Source organism: Ochotona curzoniae, unplaced genomic scaffold (genome assembly GCF_017591425.1).
Source record: "Ochotona curzoniae isolate NIBS_2020 unplaced genomic scaffold, NIBS_Ocur_1.0 contig_3037, whole genome shotgun sequence".
Taxonomy (NCBI): Eukaryota; Metazoa; Chordata; class Mammalia; order Lagomorpha; family Ochotonidae; genus Ochotona; species Ochotona curzoniae.
The window spans coordinates 839752-864501 of record NW_024465699.1 but is presented as its reverse complement, the minus strand read 5'-3'; the positions used below and the strand labels follow the sequence as shown (position 1 = coordinate 864501).

The following is a 24750-nucleotide window of genomic DNA, read 5'->3' as shown; positions in this document are numbered from 1 at the left end:
AAGAAAAGAAACAAGGTTAATAAACATCTCAACGCTAAATGATTAAATCTAATTTTTGATAAACTTACAGGTTCCTACACTATAGTAACTCCTATTTATTTTTCCATTTTACTTTATTTATTTATTTTTTTTTGGTAATCTTACTTAGTTACTTGGGGTACAAAAGGTCAAGGGCTACAGGAAAAGGGGTAATACCATTATATTCACACTAATATTATCATTTTTTCTCCTGTATCTGGGGTCAGGGGAGAAATGAAGGGAAAAGCCCCACCCAGCCTCCCACCCATCCCAGGTCCCCGATGTGAGGCGTGCTCTGAGGGTCCTGCTTAAGCAGTTTTTATAGTTCAACAGTTTTGAATTGCTGCCAATCTCACCGTTCCAATAGCAATAAAATCTCATCAGAATCCACTGGCTGACATAGTCCCTTCATGGTTGGGGTTCTGAGATCAGCAGTTTGGTTGGAAGGATCTCCAAAGAAACTTCGACTGAGATGATCCCCCAGTAACTCTTATTTGAATTTTTAAATTTTATTTGTAAAGGATTGCTTGTTTGATTCAATAGGGGTGGTGGGGAGAACTCACTATCTACTACTTAATTTCCTAAATGGCTTCAATGACTGGTGATATTCCTGCCTGAAGCACAGAGTCTAGAACTCTGTCTGGTTTTCATACATGGGTAAAAGGATCCCAGTTGCTAGAGTTACTACCTATTGCTTTCCAGGCACAGTTGCAGAGAGATGAATTGGATGTAATGCAACTGGGAGTTGAACTTTCTCTGCAATTTGGTTATTGGCATTGTAAGAGGTGGATGTACCCACTAAGTCACAAAGCCAGCTGTTTATTTTTTTTAAATTATCGAAGACAAGCATTATGGTTAATGGACAAAGTCTAAGCTTGCAATATTGGCATCCATTATGGATTCTAGTTTGTATCCCAGCTGCTCTGCTTCTAATCTAGCTCCTTGCTAATGGTTTGAGAAAGGCAGCAGAAGATGGCCCAAGTGTTTGGACTCCTGCAACCCATGTGGGAGACATAGATGAAATTCCTGACATTTTACAGCCATCTAGATACTAAATCACTAGATGGATGATCTATCCTGATCTTTATCTCTCTCTTGTTTCTCTTCTTTTTTCTCTTATTCTTTCTCCTTTTCTTTCTTCTCCCCCACCTCTCTGTTAGTTTCAAATAAGCAAATTATTTAAAAATCATCTGACATCAAAAATTGAGCATATTTCTGATATTATGTGATAGTTATTTACACAGTTTAATATCCAGTCAGGGTAATTATGTTTGTCTGTTGCAACTATTCAACAATGTTGTATGTAGAAAAATATCATGTTAAGAAATAAAAACTAGAGCCTAAAATACTAACGATCCAAGGCTTCTGAAAATTATATGGTGATATTCTTAATAATATTGATGGTGGTTTTAACAGGATAATTTTAAAAATCAGGCTCAGTTACTTTTAAATACCTTAATGATTAATTAAATTACCCATCAAAAATGTCACAAGATATTATTAAATTGGTAAATTCATAGTTTGATTTCAAAAGTAAGGAAGATGAAGAGCATGGAAGTTAATGATACATGTAAGGACACATGCCAAAATGATTAATTTCAACTCAATATAATTTCACAGCCTCTATACAAACTCTTCAATGGAGAAGCCATATGCGTTGGTCATTTTTCAGTACTGAAAGCTAAAATGACAAAAGATAGGTTATGGTTGGGGCTGTGGCAGACAGAGGTACCCTAATTTATGCACCTTGTGGTTAGCTATCCTTGAATTAACCATCCCGAGAAGTTTCTTTCTTAATGAAGCCACAATTACTTTCAGGTATTCGGTCACTTGTAGACAGACCTAGTTGTAATCTGATAGCACTGTATTAAACATTGTCTAATTTCTAACAATATTAATTAATCTGTTTATATTTTATTTGAAAGGAAGAAGGAAATAATAAGAGGGAGAGAGACACACACAGAAAGAGAGAGAGAGAGACAGAGAGAGAAGAAAGGTTTTTCTTTAATGTCCTCAACCACTAACGTTGCGACAGGCTGAAGTCAGGAGCCTGGAACTAAATTCAGGTCTCTGAACCACGTGAGATGAACCAAAGCACAAAAGTCTTCTCTGCTGCGACCTTGGGCGATTGTTAGGGGGAAACTGGACTGCAAGCATTATCCAATTACACTCAAATATTTCCCATTCTATATTTCCAAGATTTTTCACCTGCAAGGAATTTCATGCGCAGTTTCGTTTGGGGGTCTATGCAGTTTCTATTTGTTTTATGACATTCAGATAATCACTTGAAAGGGAAGCACATGTAAGTTTCTTCAAATCCATTTGTCAGTTGTAGCCCCCCCTTTTTTTTTTTACTGTTATTCTTGATTGTATAACTAAGAACTTTGAGTTCTTCATGCATGAGCAATGGCTGAAGAGAATATGTCTGACATGGGAAACAAAAGTTGGCCCTGATATTGTAAACCCAAAGACTTAAGGGTAGATATTCGGGCAGCACCACCGAGTGAAAAGGGTCGGAAAGACATTGTGAACTAAAAGTATAATGAATCGAACAGTCTATTTTTCCAAGAAAATATTACAGCCAGTACTTACTTGCTTATTTTAACACACTGAAGATTCAGGAAAGCTATAACATTGTATGTGTGAAAATAAGGATTGCCATATTCAATGTTACTGCTATAGGACCCCATCTTAAGCCAATTCACCTACTTTAGAATCTCCACTCTAGTACTGGCTTGCCATTAATATCTCAGTTTTCTCATCAGCATAAAGGAAGTTAGGATATTATAATAACTATATAATAGCATTATTGAGTAGCAAATAAGTTAAGATTTTTAGTATATTCTTTGAAATAATCATCACATAGTATAGAAATGCCCAAATAACAATAAATCAATAAAACATAAAAATACAGGTGTAGACCATCCTTGCATGAGGAAAAGCATGGGGGAATTTTCATCCAGGTTTTATGACAGTGGTTTGGACACGATGATTCAGAGGAGCATGTTATCTAACATGGTCATCAGAAAAAAAAAAAAAAGGAATCACATCTTGTGTGACATCAGAAGGGAAAGAAGTATGGTCAATAAGCGGAGGCTGGAGTAAGTACAATCTGAGTGTAGATCAGAAGCCACTTCTTGTCAATGTCGTGTGTAACAGTAGAATGCGCTGCCTCAAAAATCAGCCAATGTCTCGGATTGAATGCAGTTGAAGCAGGAACACTAAGACAGATTGTCTTCAGAGGATATAATAGAGAGAACTTTTGTTGTGTTTTTAAATTTTCTACAGGGTGTAAGGTTTTGGGAAAATGAACTCTAAAAAGCTATCCAGTGTAAAAGTCATAAATCAGATATGAAAAACGCTAGAAAACTTTGGTAAATAAAAATCACAGCACCTGGAGAGCCTTGCTGGCCTTTATCAATACCCACAGGTGCATCAACGCATCAGAGAAGCAGCAATGGAAAGCAGTCACGATTGTGACGAAGGTCCAAACAGGCAGTTTTGTAGCCACAGTTGTAGGATCATGCCATTGTTGGCACCCAAAGGACAATCAGATGGGGGAGGATTAACGAGGGATGACCAGAAAGGTGACTTGCCAAAGGATTCTAACCTCCTCCTCAGGTGCTTTCCTTGAATCCGACCTGAATGATAACTATGACCCTGCCGCACCTCCAAGAGGCTGCTTGGCTTCTGACAATTATAAATCTTGTCCTGCAAGTGGAAATTGATGGTCAGTGAATGGAAGGTAGATTGGGGTGATGGCAAATTGATAGAATGTCACTAAGATGAATGGTCAGTTACACTTCTGCCAAGGGCAAGCACTACATCTTGTCTTCATTAAGGACTGATGGAGTCTATTTGTATATACACTCCTTCACCTCTTCATGCACTTGGGAATTGGAAAACTCTACTGGAGAGAAAGTTTTATTTGTCTAATTTTCAGAGTTTGTGTGCTAGTGAACACGACGCTTTCTAAATACCTCTTCCTGGTAAGTTTCAGTACAAAGAGATGCTTACAGAAGTGGCTCAATTTGCTTTGGCTGTGATTTATTTGACATGTTTTAATTAATGTTTCCATTTTGGGGACAAGTTTTCTGAGAGAGTTTTTAGACAATTTAATTATTAGATATAAAGAACAGGACTAGAGTTCATTTCCTATGATTTACCTCCACTACCATAGTTACTTCCTTTTCTATAAATTTTATCCTAAAATAATGCTTATACATTTTTAATTGCTGCAATATTTCAGAACTGGGAGATTCGGAAGACTCAGCCTATCTTTAAAGATGAACAAGGCACAAGCCAGAGAGGGGACTTGTCCAAATACGGAATTCTTAACTGAATCTGTGTGTTTCTATGTCATAATAAAACCAGAAAAATCTTAGATATAAGCTGTTCTACCCATGCATTCAACATTGGAATCAACATTAGAAGCATGATCGTTCCTCCCCCGTGAGATTTACACAAATTTAAAAGTGAAACAAGATAGCTTTTAAAGCAAGCATTAGAACACAAGAAGTGCAGCTATCACTGCTGAGTTGAAAAGCGATTTAGAATTGGTTCCATTCAAATATCACATTGGTGGGAATAAAAATTACATAACTGGAGTTAAGATAGTATACCTCCTAATCTTCAAGACATTCAACAACACGCATATAATAGGTGATTAATTCTTACTGCAATAACAGCAACAACCATCTCCTGAGTGTTAGCTCTGCAAACAATGCTTGCTACTCAATGAACTAGGGGGTAATGCCAAGAATAGCAAATGGATCAGGTTTCTGCTTTTACATATTTTTATTTTAATGGAGAAGGGAAGAGATAGTTGACAATTAACTACAAACATAAAGATAACTTATTCATAAAATACAAGTAGAAGAATGTAATAGATGGGTTATCTGTACTCTGATTTTAAAGCAGCCTGTTTCAAAATTACTAAGATGTTGAATCAATTCAGATGCCGATTCAGTGATGAGTGGATAGAGAAAATGTCTCTCTCTCTCTCTTTTTCTCACTCACACACACACACACACACACACACACACACACACACACACACACAGAGAATATAATTCAGCCATAACAGAGAAATCTTTTTTTTTCTGCTAACTAAATGCATGCAATTGGAAACCATTATGTTAAATTAAATAAACTAATTCAAAAAAGACAACTATCAGTGATCCATGATAACAAAAACAAAGTGCAAAAAAGTCAATGTATAGGAGTGAAATTGACATTCTGGAATTTGATATTGTTTACAGCCTTGTCTATATTACTGAGAAATTGTAGGTTTTTGCATTTTTAAAAAATTTTTAAAACTCAGAAGGGTATCACCCTGAGTTTAATGTTGGGCTAGTTCTTTCTTGAAATTTTTGAAAATTGTGTCTCTAGCTTACAGTCTGTGACATCTGTTGAGATGCACACTTCAGGCAGTGGACTTTGGTTAGGTGTGTTTACCTACTGTCCCTGATTGGACATTGACATATAAGCTTGTCATGTAAGATAAACACAGAATTCTGCTGGACTTGAAGTATGTAGAGTTCAGAAGACTCAGGTGAGTATACAAGCTTACCCAATTGGCCATGATCAGAAGGTAGCTGCGGTCTGAATGGCGCTCAATCACAAATTACGGAAAAAACTGTGAATGGAAATTTGCAAAGTAGAGCAAAGAATTTGCATTCCCCATTGGCCCTGATTTACAGATCTGTTTACTCTCCTGTGATGTTGTGGTAAATATCCTTTTCACTATTTCTTGTCAATTCACCTATTTCCCGATATCACATAAAATCTTGGAGAATAGTTATAGAAATTGAGAAATATGAGTATATAAAGTCAAAAGTATTTGCTGTGCCTTTTCATTATACTCTATTCTGTATTTTATACCATTCATATTTTTCTTTATATACTTCATGTCAAAAGTTTGAACAGGCATTTGTGTGATCTCTGTTATGCAAGAAGGCTGGGTACGCTATCAAAACAATAAAAAATGGCCAAGACATCCCTCTATAAAAATCAAAGTATTGAAATATATTGGAATGTCTGAAACTCATTTCAAAATGTCAAATTCTATGAGACATAGCATAGTGCTGAAATTACAGCTTTAACGATGCTCTTTGCTGTTCATATATATGTATATATGTGAACATAATTAATACTCATCAAAATATTTCCTTAAATTACACATGATTCCTTTTAGCCAGCAGAAATTAAATAACAAATGACATAGAAGTGTGCCATTTCAGTAATTTCATTTGAAATAATAAATGTTTAACTTTTTAACTTATGCTGACTTCTGCTTTTTTTCATAATAAGAGCCTGATTTTTTTTTTTTTAATATCTGGACCAAGTTCTGTTATGCTTAGCTGTCTTACTTCTTTTCTCCTCAACATTTGTTATTTTTCATTAAGTACAAAGCTGAGAATTTGGGTTGAACCCATTAGTTTCTCAATAGAGCTTTCACAGTCCCAGGAGTCATGGCAGGACTCAGCCAAAATATTGGTTTCAGTTCTTCAACAACCCGAAGAAAGAAAAAAAAGAAAACCCATGATCTTGGACAGTGGCACTCAGCATGCTATGTTGTAATGCAAATGGAAAGCATTTTTGTTCTCATAAAGTACATAGGGATTAACTATTTAGAAAAAGTATCAGTTCAGGGGAACGTAAATGCTCCTTCACTTTGTAGCAGTATATTTGCAAGATGTAAAAAAAGTTACCACTGCCTTACAGCAAAAATGTCCTTTTGTTGTTGTTGTGTGATTGTTTTTTAGGGTATTTTTTATTGTTTAATGATACAGTTGATTTGGCACTGGGGTCTCCCTTCCCACTTCTCTCCCCTCCTATTCTCCGCTTGTCTTAAAATTGGTAATTTTTGTGAATTTTCACCTGTCCATTACGCTGCCACTGAGGTGTCTCCCTACAATGTAGCAGATTATCAGTCATTTCATGCAAGTCCATCCTTGTTATGCATGTATGAGGACTTCTCTCTCTTACCACCTAGGAACATATTAATCTCTGCTACATTTCCACAATGAATCCCCTAGAGTACATTTCACCACAAAAGAAGAAAAAAAGAAATAGTGAACCTTCATCCACATAAAGTTAACAAACATATAACAAAGGTATGAATGTGATGCTAGGATGGTGGAAAACAAAGTCCAGGATCTTCACATAGGAACAGATGCCAGCGTGTGACCCAAATCACCGAAGCAGGAACAATGAGGACTAGATCCTATTCATCCAAAGGCAATAGCAATAACAGTGATAAAAGGGACATTAACAATCTCACTTGATTGCAATCCGTCACATATAGATGATTGATTAATGGAATACATTGTAAGGTCTCATTACGAAAGATAAAAATAACTAGGAGATGAACTAAGGTAGAATTCACAGGTAAAATCCTGAGGTTTGGCATGATATTATCTTATATTACAGCGAATACATGATATCTGACCTTTTGGCATTGGCTCATTTCCTTTAGCAAAACGGTTGCTAGTTTGTCTCATTTGTCCACAGTTGTATGTTGTTTCGTTAATAGCTGAGTAATATTCAATAGGGTGTGTATATTTATTTACTTTTAATAGAAAGGGGGTTATACAGAAAGAAGAGGAAACAGAGAAAAATCTTTTGTTCACTGATTCACCCCCTATGTGTCCGCATTGGTGAAAACTGAGCTGACCTGAAGCCAGGAGCCAGGAGCTTCTTCTGAGTCTTCCATGTGGGTACAGAGTCCCAAGGCTTTGGATCATCCTTGCGTGGTCACAAAGCAGGCCACGAGCAGGGAGCCAGATGGAAATTAGAGCAGCCAAAGCAAGAACAGTTGCCCACAAAGCACCTACAAGGTGAGGACATTAGCCACGAGGCTTCCATGCTGGTCCAAACTTTTTTTTTTTCATCATTGAAAATTCAAGTTAATCTCTACTTCCTTTATTAGAGGTTCACTAAAAATGTATGCAACATTCTATTTTGTGGGCAAACATCTTTCCCAATATGAATAGAAGTTTCTTCAAAGGGAATTGTTAAACTTAATTCTTGAAAAACAAAATACCTGGGTGAAGCAAAATGATTGTATGACATTAACCAAAGCTGGGAGGCTAAATGATTGTCTAGAGAGCAGCAGTTACCATTATTATAAGCATCAGTTACGTATTTCCCATCTTCCACAGGACAATTAATAGCAGAACTAACTGCTTCATCTAACTCTAAAGAATAGAAAGGAAAAACCTGACACCTCTTTGAGTATACCAGCCTCGCTCTGCTGGGATATGCAATTTTACAGGTTAAGAGATGCCCAAGTGAGCTTGCTATATCTCTTGTTCTTCTCCTAGCTATATATTCATGGAATGCTCATAACTATTAATGTTCTAAAGTAACAGGCAAGTCATGAGATTATAATGAATTTTGCATTAGATTTCTGATGTGAATAAAGATATAGCAAGATTCCCAAGCCCCGCTGCACCTGGTCATCGGTGTTTATCAACAAAAACAGAATCTGATCTCTGTTATTATAATTACATGACAAATGTCTCCTTGAGATTCTGTATCGCCCCCCTCTAACATTACAGGATAATGTATTCATGTTTTAAATGCTTCCTCATTTTTTGATATAATTCTCCCAATTTTTTTTAGTGCAGTCTTTAACTTCTAGTGCCCAAAGAATGGAACTATTTTTGTCACATAAAATATTCTATCACTATGTGGAGGAAACTTTTAAACTATACGGTTCTCAAACAAATTCATCTTTCCTGTATTGAAATAGGGAAATAGAAGTTGTTAAATAATTGTTTTATGTTAAATATGTATTTCAGTGCTTTCATACATTTTATCATTTGCCTCTGACAAAAAAACTCTGAAAGAGCACCTCACCTTATTATTAAAACCTGTTATTGCTAACACTTTACTGAAAAGAAAAATCAAGGTTTTCAGACATTTGTCCAGGGTCACAAATTTAATAACATAGTGGGCCTGGTGTGATGGCCTAGTAGATGAGGTCCTTGCCTTGAACGCACCAGGATCCCATACGGGCGCTGGTTCTAGTCCTGGCAGTCCTGCGTCCCATCCAGCTCCTTGCTTGTGGCCTGGTAGGGTGGTTGAGGACGGCCCAAAGCCTTGGGACCCTGCAGCTATATGAGAGTCCTGGAGGAAGTTCCTGGCTCCTGGCTTTGGATCGGCATAGCATGATCTATTGTGGTCACTTGGGAAGTGAGTCATCAGACAGAAGATATTTCTCTCTGTCTCTCTCTCTCTCTCTACCTCTTTCTCTCTCTCTCTCTCTCTTTCTACATATATATATATATCTGACTTTCTAATAAAAATAAATAAATCTTTTTAAAAAGCATACAACTAGAAACTGAATTGTTAATTCAATTATCAATTCTTTTGTGACTTCACAATGCTTGTCATTTTTTCAATAATGCATTCTTTCCACAAGCTTTATTTTAATATTTATAGATCTAAATTTTTATTGCCAAGCTAAACATGTTTTCATTAAATTTTCTGCAATCTTTTTGAAGTTCCTTAATATTCCCATTGCAAACAATACTAATTCTTACATTCTGAGTGAACCTATCCTTGCTTAAGTTTGGAGGGAGATCCCTAATCCTACAAGATAGAGTTAAGGCTCATCAGTTTTCCCTAAGCAACAGGCATGGGGTTCATTCTGCCTCTTCTTCCATAATAGAGATACTGTTTCACTATTTTAGGAGTAAACACCTGTAGAGATATGTGTGCTTTTTAAAGATGACGTGCAAGGGGCCCGGCGCAGTGGCGCAAGTGGTTAAAGGACCACATTGCTCCAGACATTGCCCTACTATGAATAGTTAAAAGTGCAAAGAAGAAGCCTGGTCAGTCAGTATCTGATGCGTTCAACAGAAAGTCCTCCATGTGGGAGGAATTACCTGTGTGGGTGTTGACTTGGGAATCACCTGACCTGCAAGTGTCCTTGCTGTGGGAACTAGACAGTGTTTGGGTTTCCACTTTTTCTCACATTGCCTTTCCTCAACTCCCCTGATTCTCAGCCCCCTTCCAAGGCTAACTGTGTGGTCACCAACCAAGTCCCTCTTCATCTTCACTACGTGGTCTGCAGTAGTCATCCAAATAGTATTCTGCGTTATGGAACAAATTATATATTCCCTGAATTCATAAGTTGAAATCCTGAACCCATCGCCTCCTAATGTGGCTGTATTTGGGAATAGTATTGTTCAGGTAACATTAAGTCAAAAGGGGGTCATGGGAGTGGGTACTAACTCAACATGACTGGAGTCGCGATAAAAACAGGAAATTTAACACAGATAGACACCAAAAGATGGGCATAAGAAGGCAGCCATGCACACCCACAGAGTGGACTCAGAAGAATCCAGATTGGTTGTCACCATATTGCCGTCACTATTAGAAGACATACCTCTATTGTTTAAGCCATTCAATGTTTCATGCAGTTGGTCACCGTCAAGAGACCGGGACCCTCGCTAGAGAGAGGGTTGTGACTATTGTCTAATTCCCAGCAAGGAAGTTGTATCTGTTAGTTGCTCAATACATACATACAGCTCATGAGCTGTGTCGCAATTAGAGAATACTGACCAACAGAAGGAAGTATGTCATGTGTCTGTCATTGATCTAACTTATCACAAACTAATACGTATTCATTCCTGTTCTGAATTTCATTGCAGCTCTGGTCATGGGACTCTGCGTTCAACCATACTGAATCTAGGATACCCCTGCCAAAATTGAGTTTCTGACTTGCTGAGCTGCGTGACAGCCACGATGTCTGTGAAAAGGTGAAATGACCATGATTAGTGACACCACGGCCTTGGTTTCCTTGGCATACTTTCAGCAATATCATGTGACCTTGGACTTCTTAGAAGTGAAGATACAATCGGCTAACAGAGCCTTCCTTCCTTCCATGGCACACGGGGATGTGTAAAGCATGTCAGTGTTAGCCAGCGACAGGTAAGTGCAGCATGAGATGTGGAGCCAGAAATAAATGCTCTCAATATTTGTGCAAGATCACATTTAGACAGATGCAAAAGCTTGTAATTGCAATGCAGTGTATATTACTAAAACTTTTTATAAAATTTGATGAGATTTTAACTTACAAGGAAAGAGACCTGGAAAAACTTGCAGCAACATAATTAAATGATATTTTCTGCCCAGAGGGCAAAATAAGCGAAAACACATAACTAGTATTTGTGTTCCTAAAGGCAGGGGCTCTGGAAAATACAAACAATGCAAAAAGTTCAATTTTATTTTCATTATCTTCTGAAGACCAGATTTGAGACTTTTGAACCAAGGTTTTCAGAAAGGGTAATTAAAAATTTCCCACCACTCAAATCATACTGAGTAAGATTATTCAAAAGGTGAAAATCTTCTGTGATGAAAATAAGAAGCAAGAGTGAACTAAGAATTTTATTTAACCCTGGTTTCTAAAACTTGGTCTCCATAATAATCTATGTTTTTTGAGATGACACCAAGAGCTAGGAAAATGATTTCCTTTGATTCAATCCAGAAGTAAACAAAGATCTTGAAAGGGAAAAAAGAAGACATTTAGAAAATCTTATATTTCATTTTTGTACCTTTGTTATTAACATAGAAGGAAAAATTTATCATAGAACGGAAAGACAGTTACATACAAGGTCAATAAAAGAACAAGTGACAACCTCTTGTAACTCAGACATGCCCAAAATGAGTATTTTAAGCCCGGAAAGGGAAATCCTGTATCATGTGAATGTGATGGCGCTCGCCTACTAACGAAGCTTTGACATACTGTGTCAGTACAACCAGTCTTCACTTACAAGCAGGATGGCGTGGTAAATCCTTAGAAATTTAATGCAATTTGTTTTCACACTATTTGCTTGGTTTTCTGTAACAAGGACAAAGAATTTCCCATCCATTGATGCGCTGTTGAATGTCCTGTGACACTGGGGGCTAGGCCAAGGCTTAGGCTAGGATACGGAACCTCAGTCCAGGCCTTCCCCACAAGGAGTAATCCAACCTCCTGCTCTGGTGCCTACAGTTTTCCCAGGGCCCGAATGAGCATGAAGCTGAAATCCAGAAGCAGAGTTGGAATTTAAACTCAGGAAGTCTCGTGAGGAAAATGGATGTCTTAACTGCCAAGCCAAATGCATGACATCTTATTCACTTCCTTTAATTTTTTTTTTTAAACTGGAAAGTCAGATTTGCAAAGATTTTCCAACTGCTGGTTCACTCCCCAAGTGGCCGCAATGGTCTGAGCCAAGCGGATCCAATGCCAGGAGCTGGAAGCTTCTTCCCAGTTTCCCATGTGGGTATAGGGTCCCAAGGCTTTGGGCCATCCTTGACTGCTTTCTCAGGCCATAATCAGGGAATTTGTTGGAAAGTGGAGCTTCCGAGATACAAACTCATGCTCATATGAAGTACCAGCATATGCAAGGCGAGGACTTTAGCCACTAGGCTATCGCACCAGGCTCCAATTTATTGCATAAATGATGATGCAGAATATATCTTAATATTTGCTTTTGAGCATCACCACTTTGTTGTATAAGCTTGGACAAGTTATCTAATATCAATAAATCCGAGCTGCCTCAAATATTCAGTAGAAATCATGTTAATACTTCCTAGAGGCCGCATGAGAACTGAAAGCTTGCTTCACAAGTAAATAATGGAGATTTCTGAAATAGAGATTTTCACATAACTACCATTTTTCAGTTAAGTAAGTAAGAATTAATTAAGATTAAGACTAATGTTTTCACGGCATTAGTATTAATATTTCTTAAAAATTACCTGTTATACCATAGCAAGCTAGCAACAGGCAGTCTATCATAAATTACACAATGTCCTCATACAATACACATTCCACATATATACTCCATTTTACATAGAGAACACAGAGCAGGTAATGTTTTTTACATGTTAACTTTTAGATTATATTAAAATGCAAACACAAGAGGTATCATGAATTACAATATTTGCTTTTCCTTATTTTAAGCAATCCCATGTCCCCAAACATGAGTGAAGATCTAAGACAAAATTAATGATCATTCTAGTTCTTTCTTTTTTAAAATTTTATTTTTATTGAAAGGCAGATATACAGAGAGGAGGAGAGACAGAGAGGAAGGTCTTCGTCCAATGGTTCACTCCCCAAGCGGCCGCAATGGCCAGAGCTGAGCCAATCTGAAGCCAGGAGCCAGGAGCTCTTCCAGGTCTCCCACATGGGTGCAGGGTCCCAAGGCTTTGGGCCATCCTTGACTGCTTTCCCAGGCCACAAGCAGGGAGCCTGATGGGAAGCAAGGCTGCCGGAATTAGAACCAGTGCACATCTGGGGTCCTGGTGCGTGTAAGGTGAGGACTTTAACCAATATGCTATCGTGGCGGGCCCATTCTAGCTTTCTAATGACAAATAAACATGACTAACTTTTGAGCAACTAGACTTTTGAAACACATTGTTTTTTAAATTAGAATTGAGCCAAAGTTAACATTCACTTAACTCCATTTAAGTTTTCCTAATGGTTCATAAAGACTTTCAGGATAATGAAGCAGAAATAAGTGCATCAGAAAGTTAATCTTCCTTCTTGTTCCCTCGCCATCATGGTAAAGCCAAATGGAGTCACTGTTTGCAATAGAACGTGTCCCAGCATCTTCACTCTCAGTTGAATATTAATATGAAATGATTAATGAACCTGTTGCTCCACATGCTAAATTAAATAACAATGAAGAGATGAAGAATCCCTATCCCATTACAAAGTACCGCATTTAAAGTCCTAAGGTGTAAAGAAGACCATTAGTTTCTAGTCAGGTTTTGTAATAGATTTATGTATGAGTTTATCTCACCTTTTCTGTAAGCAAGTCATGCAGCAAACACTTACTTTGCTTTTACTGAAGGAATGAAAAGCTTGTTTCACAAGTAAATGATGGTGATTTCTGTCTTGGGGATTTTTACATAACTGTCATTTTCAGACTAATTAGTATGGCTAGCTAAGATACTGGGGCTCAATGCTTCACCCTGCTTCTGAGGCTCCCACAGTGAACCTGCACTCTTGAGGGATGTGTGAGCACCCAGGGGCCCTGCATGTGAAAACTCAGTTCATACACACAGCACAACTTCCTACATCTGTCACTGTTTCCATAATAGGAACTATTTTAGCAACTTGTGCTTACAGTTAAAACAAAGGTCAAAGCATCCGCATGCCCTACCCTCAATTCTAGGGTAAATTATAGTCCTTCACATATTTCGCCAAGCTTTAGCATTTCTTATAGGGCTCTCTCATCTTAGAAAGAAAAATTTCTTTCTTGTAGTAAAATAAGAAGATCTAAAGTGAGAGCCTCATGATTCTGGATAAAACTTTCAGTAGGATGTTACTAAGAACAGTATAGGTTAGCATTCTAGTCTAAGGGAAAATGATTTCAGCCTGCCGTCTTCCATGGTGAGGTCGTCTTGCCTAACCAAATAAACAGGAATAAATCAAAATGGAGATACTGTACATGTATCCATGCTTATAAAGTCAAGTGATATTTAACAAAGGTGAAAAAAAAAAAAACCATACACTAGACAAAGCAAAGTCTCTACAATGAGTAGTGCAGGGAAAAAGCTCAGAGGATTGGAAATTGATCCGTACATTTCAACCAAAAAAAGTTCACTCCAAAATAAATCAAAGATCTGAATGTATGTTCTGATTTAAACACATGGGAAACAACTCAGAAGGTTTTGGATAAAAACCACAAATGCACATAAGCAAAAAAAAAAAACAAAAAACAAAAAAACCAACCGCAAACAGGAATTTCAGCACAGTAACAGGAACAATGGACAGTGAGAAGAAGGGAGAAAAAACTCTAACTTATGAATATGATGAATCAGTAATACCCAGAACACAAAGGAACTCAGGACACTAAAACACAGAAGCAACAATACAGGTAACAGCAACAAAGAATCCAAATAACCCAATTAAGGAATGGGCAAAGGATTTGAATGAACATTTCTCAGAAGACTAAATGCAAATGGTAGGTAAATACATGAACGAAATGCTGAATAACCCTAGTCATCAAGAAAATGCAAACCAAAGCAACAAGAATATATCAACTCACTGTAATTCGAGTGATCATCTTAATTGACCCATCAATCAATCCCTAAGAAATCCTGGCAAGCGTTTGGAAAAGAGGAAACTCTCAGACAACATCGGAGGGAATGCAAATGAGTACACAAGAAGATGGCTCCTGAAACAGCAACAGATCTACCATAGCATATGGTCATCCCACTTCTGGGAACATATTCACAAAAATGAAAGCAGTGCACCACACAAACACATTTCCATGCTTGCTATAATGCCATACATAATAGCCACATTGAAATTCAGATTATGTGTCCACTGATGGATGAATAAAGAAAATCTTTGTGTGTGTACAAATATATATGTGTGTGTGTATCTATGTAAACAAATGTGTGTGTATATATAAAGAAATGTACATATATTAAAAGAACTGTGCGTATAATTATATGAACAAATGTATATATATGAAATGAATGGGAATCAATGTATGTATGTGAAAGGAATGGGAGGACCAGGGTTGTCAGAGCAACTTTAGCTTCTGATAGAAATCTTGACATCCTACACAGGAATGATGGTTTTACTCACAGCTGCTCCACTTTTCATGCAGCTGCATGTCTATGCATGGGAAAAGCACAAAAGAAAGCCCAAGTGCCTGGGTACCTGCCACTCCAGTGGGAGCTGGGTGTGAATTTTAAGAATACTGTCACCAATCTGGCCCAGCTTTGAACATTGTGACCATTTAGGGCATGAACCTGTGCATGGAAAATCTCTTTCTATCACTTTATCTGCTACCATGCCTTTCAAACATACTGAATAAATCCTTTCTTTAAAAGCTGTATTGGAAAGCTTTGAATTGATATTTGAGCAGAATTTTTATCATTAAATTGCCTTACATTCACCTTCTCTCAATTCTGCAGAAAATTCCACTGTATCTGATGCTGATGCTATTGATCACAATTAAGATGAATCTAAAATGGTTCAAAATTTAGTTAGCAGTGAATAGCTCGAAAAAAATCTTTTGACCATTGGGTGATGTGAGTATTGTCTCAGAATCTCTGCCTTAAAGGATCTTCAAATACACTTTCTCAGTATTATTTATTTGTTTTTTGAGGATTCATATTATCTAAAAGGCACAATTATATAGAGAGGGGAGGCAGAAAGAGAGCTTCGACGTTCACTGGTTCACTCCCCAAATAGCTGTACTGATAAGAGCTGGATGGGTTCGCAACTAGGAGCCAGGAACTTCTTCCAGGTCTCCCACGGGGACGCAGGGTCCTGAGAACTTGAGCCAGACTCCCCTGCGAGCCCACTCGACAAGCAGAAAGCTGGTCAGGAAGCCCATGGGCTGGGACAGCAACCAGTGTGGCATAAGAGGTTTATCTTGCATGCCACAACGCTGATCCCAAAATACATTTCCATTGACAGAACCTTGTTTCAAATATTATTCCAAATTAGTATCACATATTTCAAAATTGAAGGAAAGACTTCAGTTACAGACCACGCTATAAGAGGAGGAGCTGATAATCCCAAGCATGAAGCACTAAGATTACTCTCCAGGATTGCATGATTTGTTCTTTACATGTGTTGAAAATGGCACCATGCCCCTTAAAAATCTTCTTGTTAATCAAACTTTAAATGAGATAATTTTTAAAGAAAAAAATAGGATCGTGGCTGATCTCTCTGTGTTTCAGTTGGGAAGTAAGATTATCAGTTTTCTGGAGAATTATTCATCACCCAAGCATGTTATGCTTTAAGAGGACACAAAGGGCAGGGACCACACCTAAAACAACCAGGTAACTAATACATATGCATGGATCCTGGGCAGCTTGTTAGATGTCTACGGTGTGTGTCTGCATCTATGCTATCCTTGGAAAGCATCAGCCTGGATCCTGTCACTGGGTTTTTGACACACATCAAATGTTTAATAGGTGTATTCAATAAAACAGGAGGCCTCTTTTTTTTTTTCCCTGAGAAATACATTATCAACAAACACTGCAGTAAATAACTAGACTCAAAGAAGTCAGTGAAACGAGGAATCACCATACTTATGAGCAAATGTACTTTGGGTACCACGGCTTGATGTTCGCCTAACATTGCTTCTGCATGGTTTCTGTGCACATGCTTTCCTGCCTGCATTTCTCCTGCTTCTCCTTCCAGCATTCACTTTTATTTCTGATACTCTCTTCTCACCTGCTTTTGTCTCTTTTTTTTTTTTAGTGTATTTTGTTGTTGTTTTAAGTTTCGTATCAGCTTCTCATGAAACTTCTTTTCCCTATATCATTGTGCAAAATCCAGACAACCGTTTTAATTGAAATCTTTGGTTTCACAACAGATAACACCACCGGCCATCTGCCTAAAAGGCTGTCAGAATAGGGTTTCTGACTGTGAGATGGGAGACTTTTTCGCTCTGTTAACACATACACACCAGGGATAGCAGATCGCACTGTTCGAACAGAGAGAAAATAGCAAAATGCAGTTCCAACATCTTTTGCTGAAGAAATTTGCTTTATCTCCAATGAGCAGTGAGTTGTTACATTTTATTTGTTCAGCGCTGACAGTTGTATGTGACAGCTTTCCAGATGGAGTTGTATGTGCAGAGCTTTAAAAGCCTGCTTTGTCCTGCCTTTGTTCTTTTGGACTCGCAGAATGTGTCGGATATGACTTTGTACTGCTAGTGATATTTTGAGAAGTGGGATTTTGACATGAATAATACAATTGCTGGTTTGACAGTCTGAATCTGAAAACATTTTTATTTTCCATCAAAGATTTGAATTAATTAAGTCGTTGGTACCACACTACATGCACCGGAAATCGTTAGAATTGACTGACTAATTTTTCAAAACTACCTGTCACTCATCTTTCATTTTGGGGTGGGTGGGGCTGGAGGGGGGAAACAGAAATCTGTGCTCTGACACTATCTTCCTTGCTAGTGAAAGAACCTCTCTCTACGTTGCTACCATGTTATTATCTTCTAAGTTCCAAAACCAAAACTTTTAGAATCTTCTCACTTGCAACAGGTATGTTTTTTGAATACTTTATGTTATAGATAATAAAAAGAAAGGTAATCATGAATGAAATCCCAACATATTTTGCTGTTTTGTGGAATATGCTGCATTAGAAATATAGGCTTAAATAAATTAGACCCTATTTTAGTGAGATGTATGAATTTTATGACGTTGTGGATAAACAAAGGTAGCCAAGGACTGTACCTTCAAACTAGACAAATAAGTCTGCTAGCATCTGAACTCAACTTTATCTGGTATATATTCTCCTACGTTATTGAAATAAGATTGTAGATAACTTTCTTTGAAAAGCATCTTCTCCAACCCTGCTTGCTGAGTAACTTTGATACATGAAACAATAAAAGAAGGACAGGCACCACTTCAATACTGTTTAATTTATTCGTAAATTTAATGGATTATGGTTGTTTGGAAAACTCGGGTAATGAGGAAAGGACTTTAAGTGTCTTCCTAGTGTTCCTGGTAAGGTCTCTTGATCCCCAGTACTGGTGATTTAGTGCTACTAGAAGCGTGCTAGTGAAAGTGATGCGGTGTGCCTACACAGACAGGACCCTGGCTCTCAATGTCCCAGGAGCTATGGAAGTGGGAGTTTAAGACAGAGACACTCGTTAGTCCTAATTATTTGACATGTGTAATAAAACATTTACACACCAATCTGGTACAGATAAGAGGGAAGGAATATGTTGTAGATATTGAAAGCCTTGGCACTTGGATCCAGGGAGGGCTGAGTTTAACTCCTCCATTGTGTAGAAAACACAGAATAGAAGAAATGAAAAACAGAATAGGAAGTTGGCTTATAAGCAAACTGTATTATAGGGACACATTTAAAAGTTAACTACTGCTTGTCAATGGGGAGATGAATCTGGTGGTTCCTGGTCAGGCCAGACAAAGATTGTTTCCTTTAGACACCATCTACTGAATCATGAGACAGAACAAAAGCTAAAAATAATGAGAAACAATGTCAGTAAGTGTAAAAGGCAGATACTTTAAAAGATACAGATTGTATCACTAAGTAAGGAAACATAATTTTCTTTTTTCTTTTACTATGTGATCGAAAATTAAAATTTGAATTCTTTCACTTTTTAGTATTGAATTTAATTAAGCTTTTTAAATTAAAAAAAAGGGGGTGGGAGTGTAAACTGTTACCTACTGTATAAAGGACAAGCCGAAAAGACATCACATAACACTTTATTAGAAATGAAGAATCTTAAGTGAAGAAACCCACACTATTCATGTTTCCTGCTAAAGGAGAAACTATACTTTAACAGGATCTACAGATGGCTCATGTGTATAACTGGTGTTGCAGAAATGCTAATAGAGATTAACAAGAGGCGAAAATCTAAGAATTCATTTTTGAAGAACAAAACACTGTTGAAACAACTCACTAAGCATTTCTATACACTCACAGTTAATGAGAGATCTCACATTGGTGGAAAAATGAACAGAAACAAGGGACACCAAAGAGAACAATGTTGAGAAATATGTACAGATGTATTTGTGTGTTTTGTGTGAAAAGGTATTGTACTAACCTAGAAGACAAGAATACCATTTCAAATCAAGTACGGTATTTCTATCTGTAAATCAAATGACTGTTTTGATTATCTCTTTCCTTACATAATCTATTGAATCAAATTGACTGTCAGATTATAAATTTAAATCCACTTTCAATTTAAGTAAAAATCTAAAATCTGTCAAAATTATGGTGCAGTCATATGTATATTTAATAACTTCCTGATTCACTATGTAATTTATTTCTCAACCAGTTATTACTTCATCGTGTAAACACAAGTTGAATATTCAGATGCTATTCCTATGGAGACTCGTAACAAACAAAATACGGGCTGTTCAGATTGACTTTACATGAAGGCGAGAGCAAATTGGAATCCAACAAACAGCACAAATCCCAATTTGCTTCTTACCAGCTATCCAGTTTCTAAATTCCCTCCGGCAGATATCACAACTCATTCACTTTTGTAGAACTGGGATATTAAAAAGCACCTCCTAAAGTAGTTTTCAAGAATAAATAAGAACACATAGGAAGTGCATCACAAAACCTTATAAATCGCAAGTATGAGAGTAAAGCTAACATTATTCCGTTTTTTAAGACCTTAACTGGAGCTCAATTCAAAATTGTAAAACTGGTGAAATGATCTGATTGAGATTTCCAATGGACCATGCCCATGTTTCAATCATGACTCTTCATGAAGCACAAAATGCACTGGCATTTTTACAAAGCTATTTTTTTTTCTTTTTCCCCTAAGAGAATGCCCAGCCTCTGATAAAACTGCTATCCATTTCATTAGCAATTTGTTAGATAGCGGGAAGTGCATTGAATCTCGTTTTGAAAATCATGTGGAGTTAACTCAAAGAATAATAAAATTCATTTGTTTTCCTTTTTAAAGGATAAAGGAAGAGGACAAAAGCACCTCAATGTACATTAAGATAAAGTGACATCTTGGGATTTGGTTATTGTCAATAACCCTGTGGATTGGGGCTCAAACAATCCTTTCATTGTAAGCCTGTTTGTTTAAAGGAGCACTGATGTTGTGATTATAAAGTAAATTAAAATGCATTATCACAAGAAAATTAGTAGAAAAAGAGAAAAGAAAGGAAGGAAGAGTGAGGGAGGAAGGGAGGTAGCATTATATAACTGAAAATATATTTATGCAATTCGTGATTTATGCACTAAAATTAAAAATGCAAAAAAAGAGCTGAAGGGATAAAAATACTTTACACTTATTATTATCTGCAAAAATGCCATATATATGAGGAACAGAATTACGTATTAATGGATAAGAGAATTAAGTTCTTATCGTAAATCAGAGCAAAACACTTTGACTCATTAAATTATTGCAGAGTTATTCATAAGACATTCTTCTATTTATGTTGTGTTTGAAGAAGTTGAGTTTCAAGACAGTTACTACTTCAAGTTCACCTGCACAAACAGTAGGCATAGCTCACTAGACCACACTCCTCACTAAAGCTGACGAGCAGGCACTCCATGAAGAATTGGTTTATAACTCAGAAATGATGATTCCAATGAGGACACCTGCTCTTTGGAGATGGTTTCACAATTTAATATTCCATAGGGAATCCTAATTTGCTTCTAAAAGTAACTTCATTCTAACTATCTGATTTCATAGTATGTGGATTAGCACAAATTCCACACCAGAATTCAATCCTACAAACGTGAAAAGGGAATTTCCAGAGCCAGGAATGGTTATAAAAAGGAATGGAACTGAACTACAGATCATGGAGCCGGCATCCAAAAAGGAGAGGCAAAAACCAGAAGTCAAACTGCTATAACTCAGAATGACCAAACATTAATTGAAAGGACCAGAGCTAACATACTTTCCACAGCACAGCCTTGTTAGACGACACAAATTCCTGCTGGTCAATAAGGTCAGGTGGGCGAGAGGCAAAATGGAAATTTAAAAAAGGTCTGAGGAGGACACTACCCTTCAAGGTATTTCCTATTAAGGGAAAATCAATCATTTCTCTTGCAAAACAAGCTGGGGTCAGATTGTTTACACAGTAAGGAAAATTATGTTAGTACTTTTATACTAGAAGTCTTCAACCAGATCATGCAAACACATACTATTTTTAAAAGTATGCATGAAAGCCACTTTTGTATCAAAATAGGTTTTTATTTTCATTTCCATGTACTTTTTGAATAACAGTTTTGTCAAACTTGAAGCGCTTTTGTGTGCACATAATTAAATTCATGTCTATTATAACTTGGGGGTGAGGTGGGAATAAAGTAAAAATGATAGACTTGGATTCAGAAATACCTGGGTTACAATCCTAGGGTTAAATTTTTAGGGTTGTAGAATACTAAAATGCCACTTCCCCTCACTGATACTCTCTGATTTTGCCTGCCTCTCAGCTTCTTTGTTTTAAAATCTGAATTATTTTATACATTACAACTCTATTTATTACAATGGACAAATATAAGTCATATAAAATCATAATCATGACCCGGGCGTGGTGGCCCAGCAGCTGAAGTCCTCACCTTGCACATGGCCCAGCATCCCATATGTGCGCCAGTTCTAATCCTGGCAGCCCCATTTCCCATGCAGCTCCCTGCATGTGGCCTGGGAATGCAGTTGAGGATGCCCCAAAGCCTTGGGACCCTGCACCCATGTGGGAGACCCAGAAGATCTCCTGGCTCCTAGCTTCAGACTTGCACAGTTCCGGCCATTGTGGTCACTTGGGGAGTGAACCATGGGACAGAAGATCTTCCTCTCTGTCTCTCTTTCTCATATATGTCATATATATGTCATATATATATATGATATTTCAATGAAAACATACAAAACATTATACTCTCTCATATATGTCATATATATATGACATTTCAATAAAAAATACAAAACATTATACTCATGATTGCTATTGCTATCATTATAAATTGCCACTGAGATTTACACCTGATGGCACAGAAAAGTGCACAAATTATGCGTGCATATACCTGGAAGTGTTATCCCCATGCAAACACACGGGTTAGCCAACTATTGTGAAAAAAAGATTAAGTCATTCCCCTGCACCATTTACACTCCACACAAATTCCTGCCTTTTAATATCAGAGACCTTTCTTGCATGCTTTTAAGATTTCTACAAATGAAGAGTTTTATACAGCTATGATATCTTTTATACTTATCTACTTTCACAGAATAGAGACCTTTAGCATGCAACAGGAGTTCATTTATTTTCATTACTATCTAATGTTTTAATTTAATAAATATTTATAATTGGGGTGAATATTTGGAAACGTTCCATTTTTTACTTGCTGAATAACAGTGAAAATTGACAATTCCCATACTTATCTCATGACATAGTGACAGAGTTTTATTCTCTAAAATTCTAAGAACGTAATGCTTGGTCATGAGTAAGTAAATGCTTTGTTTTAATTGATACTGCTTTCCCAAAACAATGATAAACAGAGATTGACTCTCTTCTTAAAAACTTGAAATTCCATGGAAACCCTAAGTACCTTAAGGGGCAGTGTAGAAATTGTCATAAAATTGAAAATAAACTTTTCATGTAAGAATATGTATTGAATTTCTATTACAACATACTTTATTATGATTGTTTATGGCTCAGTTAATCCACTTCTTGGAATATATCCAAAGGAAATGAAGTCTGCATATGAGAAAGGATTTGTAATCCTATATTTACTGCAACAAAACTACAATAACAAAGCCAAGGAAACAAGTCAAATACCCATCAAAAGAGGCGTGGAAAAAAAAACCATGGTAAATCTACTCCATAAAATACTACTCAGTCATTTAAAAAAAATGAAATTGTACCATTTACGACCAAATGGTTCAAACTAGAGACCTTTATGCTCAGTGAAATAAGTCAATCTGCCAAATATAAATATCATATGTTTCATGTTGCATAAAGCAAACGTCATGCAAAATACAAGATCAATAGCCCTTTTTAAAACTGTTTTTTTTATTGACATGTCATCTCAGGAGGTTTTGCATTTTTTGATTTTTATTACTTCTAATTTTTCTTCTTATCAATTTCCTCCCTGACTCATAGGTCACACAATAGGATTGCCAGACACATGGAGGTTTTTAATTTGGTTTTTGGCTCATTCAAAAATACACTGGGCATTCATTAGCATTTTATTTAAGCTCATGTTAATTTTCTAATTTTCTTCCTGCTTTTGACTTGTATTCATTTAAGGGAATGTATAGCAACTGTGCAACAGAGACTATCATATCCAGATGTGAAAATAAAATATAGCATGAATCTCGACTTCATAATCAGATGGACTTCCAATGAAACTGTTAAAGATATCTTAACAGTAGGATGCTGGACACTTTGCCATTGTCCATACCCACAATGTTAGGATACATTTATATGGCAGAATGATGGACTTATATCTGTTCACAAATACTACTATAAATATATGGGGGAAATCAGAGGGTAGTGGGTGAGGAGGATTTCAGAGGAAGTAATGGAACTACCATAATTAAAGCAAAGCAGAGGAATTAAAGTAAAGGAACTGTACCATAAAATAAGATAAATATGTTTAATTTAAAAATCCAACAGCAATCAAAAAAAGTAACAGATAAATTTAAAAAGTATACTTTCACTTGCATATATTAAAGAAAATGTTTAAAAGATTTATTTATTTTTATTGGAAAGTCAGATATATATAGAGAGAGAGAAGGAGGAGAGACAGAGAAGAAGACCTTCTGTCTGATGATTCACTCCCCAAGCAGCCACAATGACTGTAGCTACGCCAATCTGAAGTCAGGAGCCTGGAACTTCTCCTGAGTCTTGCATGCAGTTGCGGGGTCCCAAGGCTTTGGGCTGTCCTCAATGGCCATTCCAGGCCACAAGCAGGGAACTGGATGGGAAGTAGGGCTACTGGGATTAGAACCAGCTCCCATATAGGATCCTGGGCGCATTCAAGGAGAGGATTTTAGCCACTGAGCCATTGTGCTGGGGGTTATCATCTATTTCCTTCTTTCTTTCTTTTATGACATAGTTTCATAGGCTCTGGGATTCCCCCAAACCTTCCCCCATGTTGGATTCCTCCACATTGTTGCAATAGTACAGTTCATAACCAGTCATGATTCCTTCATTGCGCACATGTACCCTGCATAGAGTCCAGATAAAAAAAATTTCTAAGAGATGTGTCTGTGTTATGTCAAACATGGGCTCTCAATGTAATTCTACAGT

General features: G+C 37.0%; 1 protein-coding gene across 1 annotated transcript in view; it reads right to left on the bottom strand.

Moving 5' to 3' along the window:
* The window catches only part of DPP10 (dipeptidyl peptidase like 10), a 1236914-nt gene that overhangs the window by 821091 nt on the left and 391073 nt on the right, over positions 1 to 24750 (bottom strand). The gene's annotated exons all lie outside the window — the stretch shown is intronic.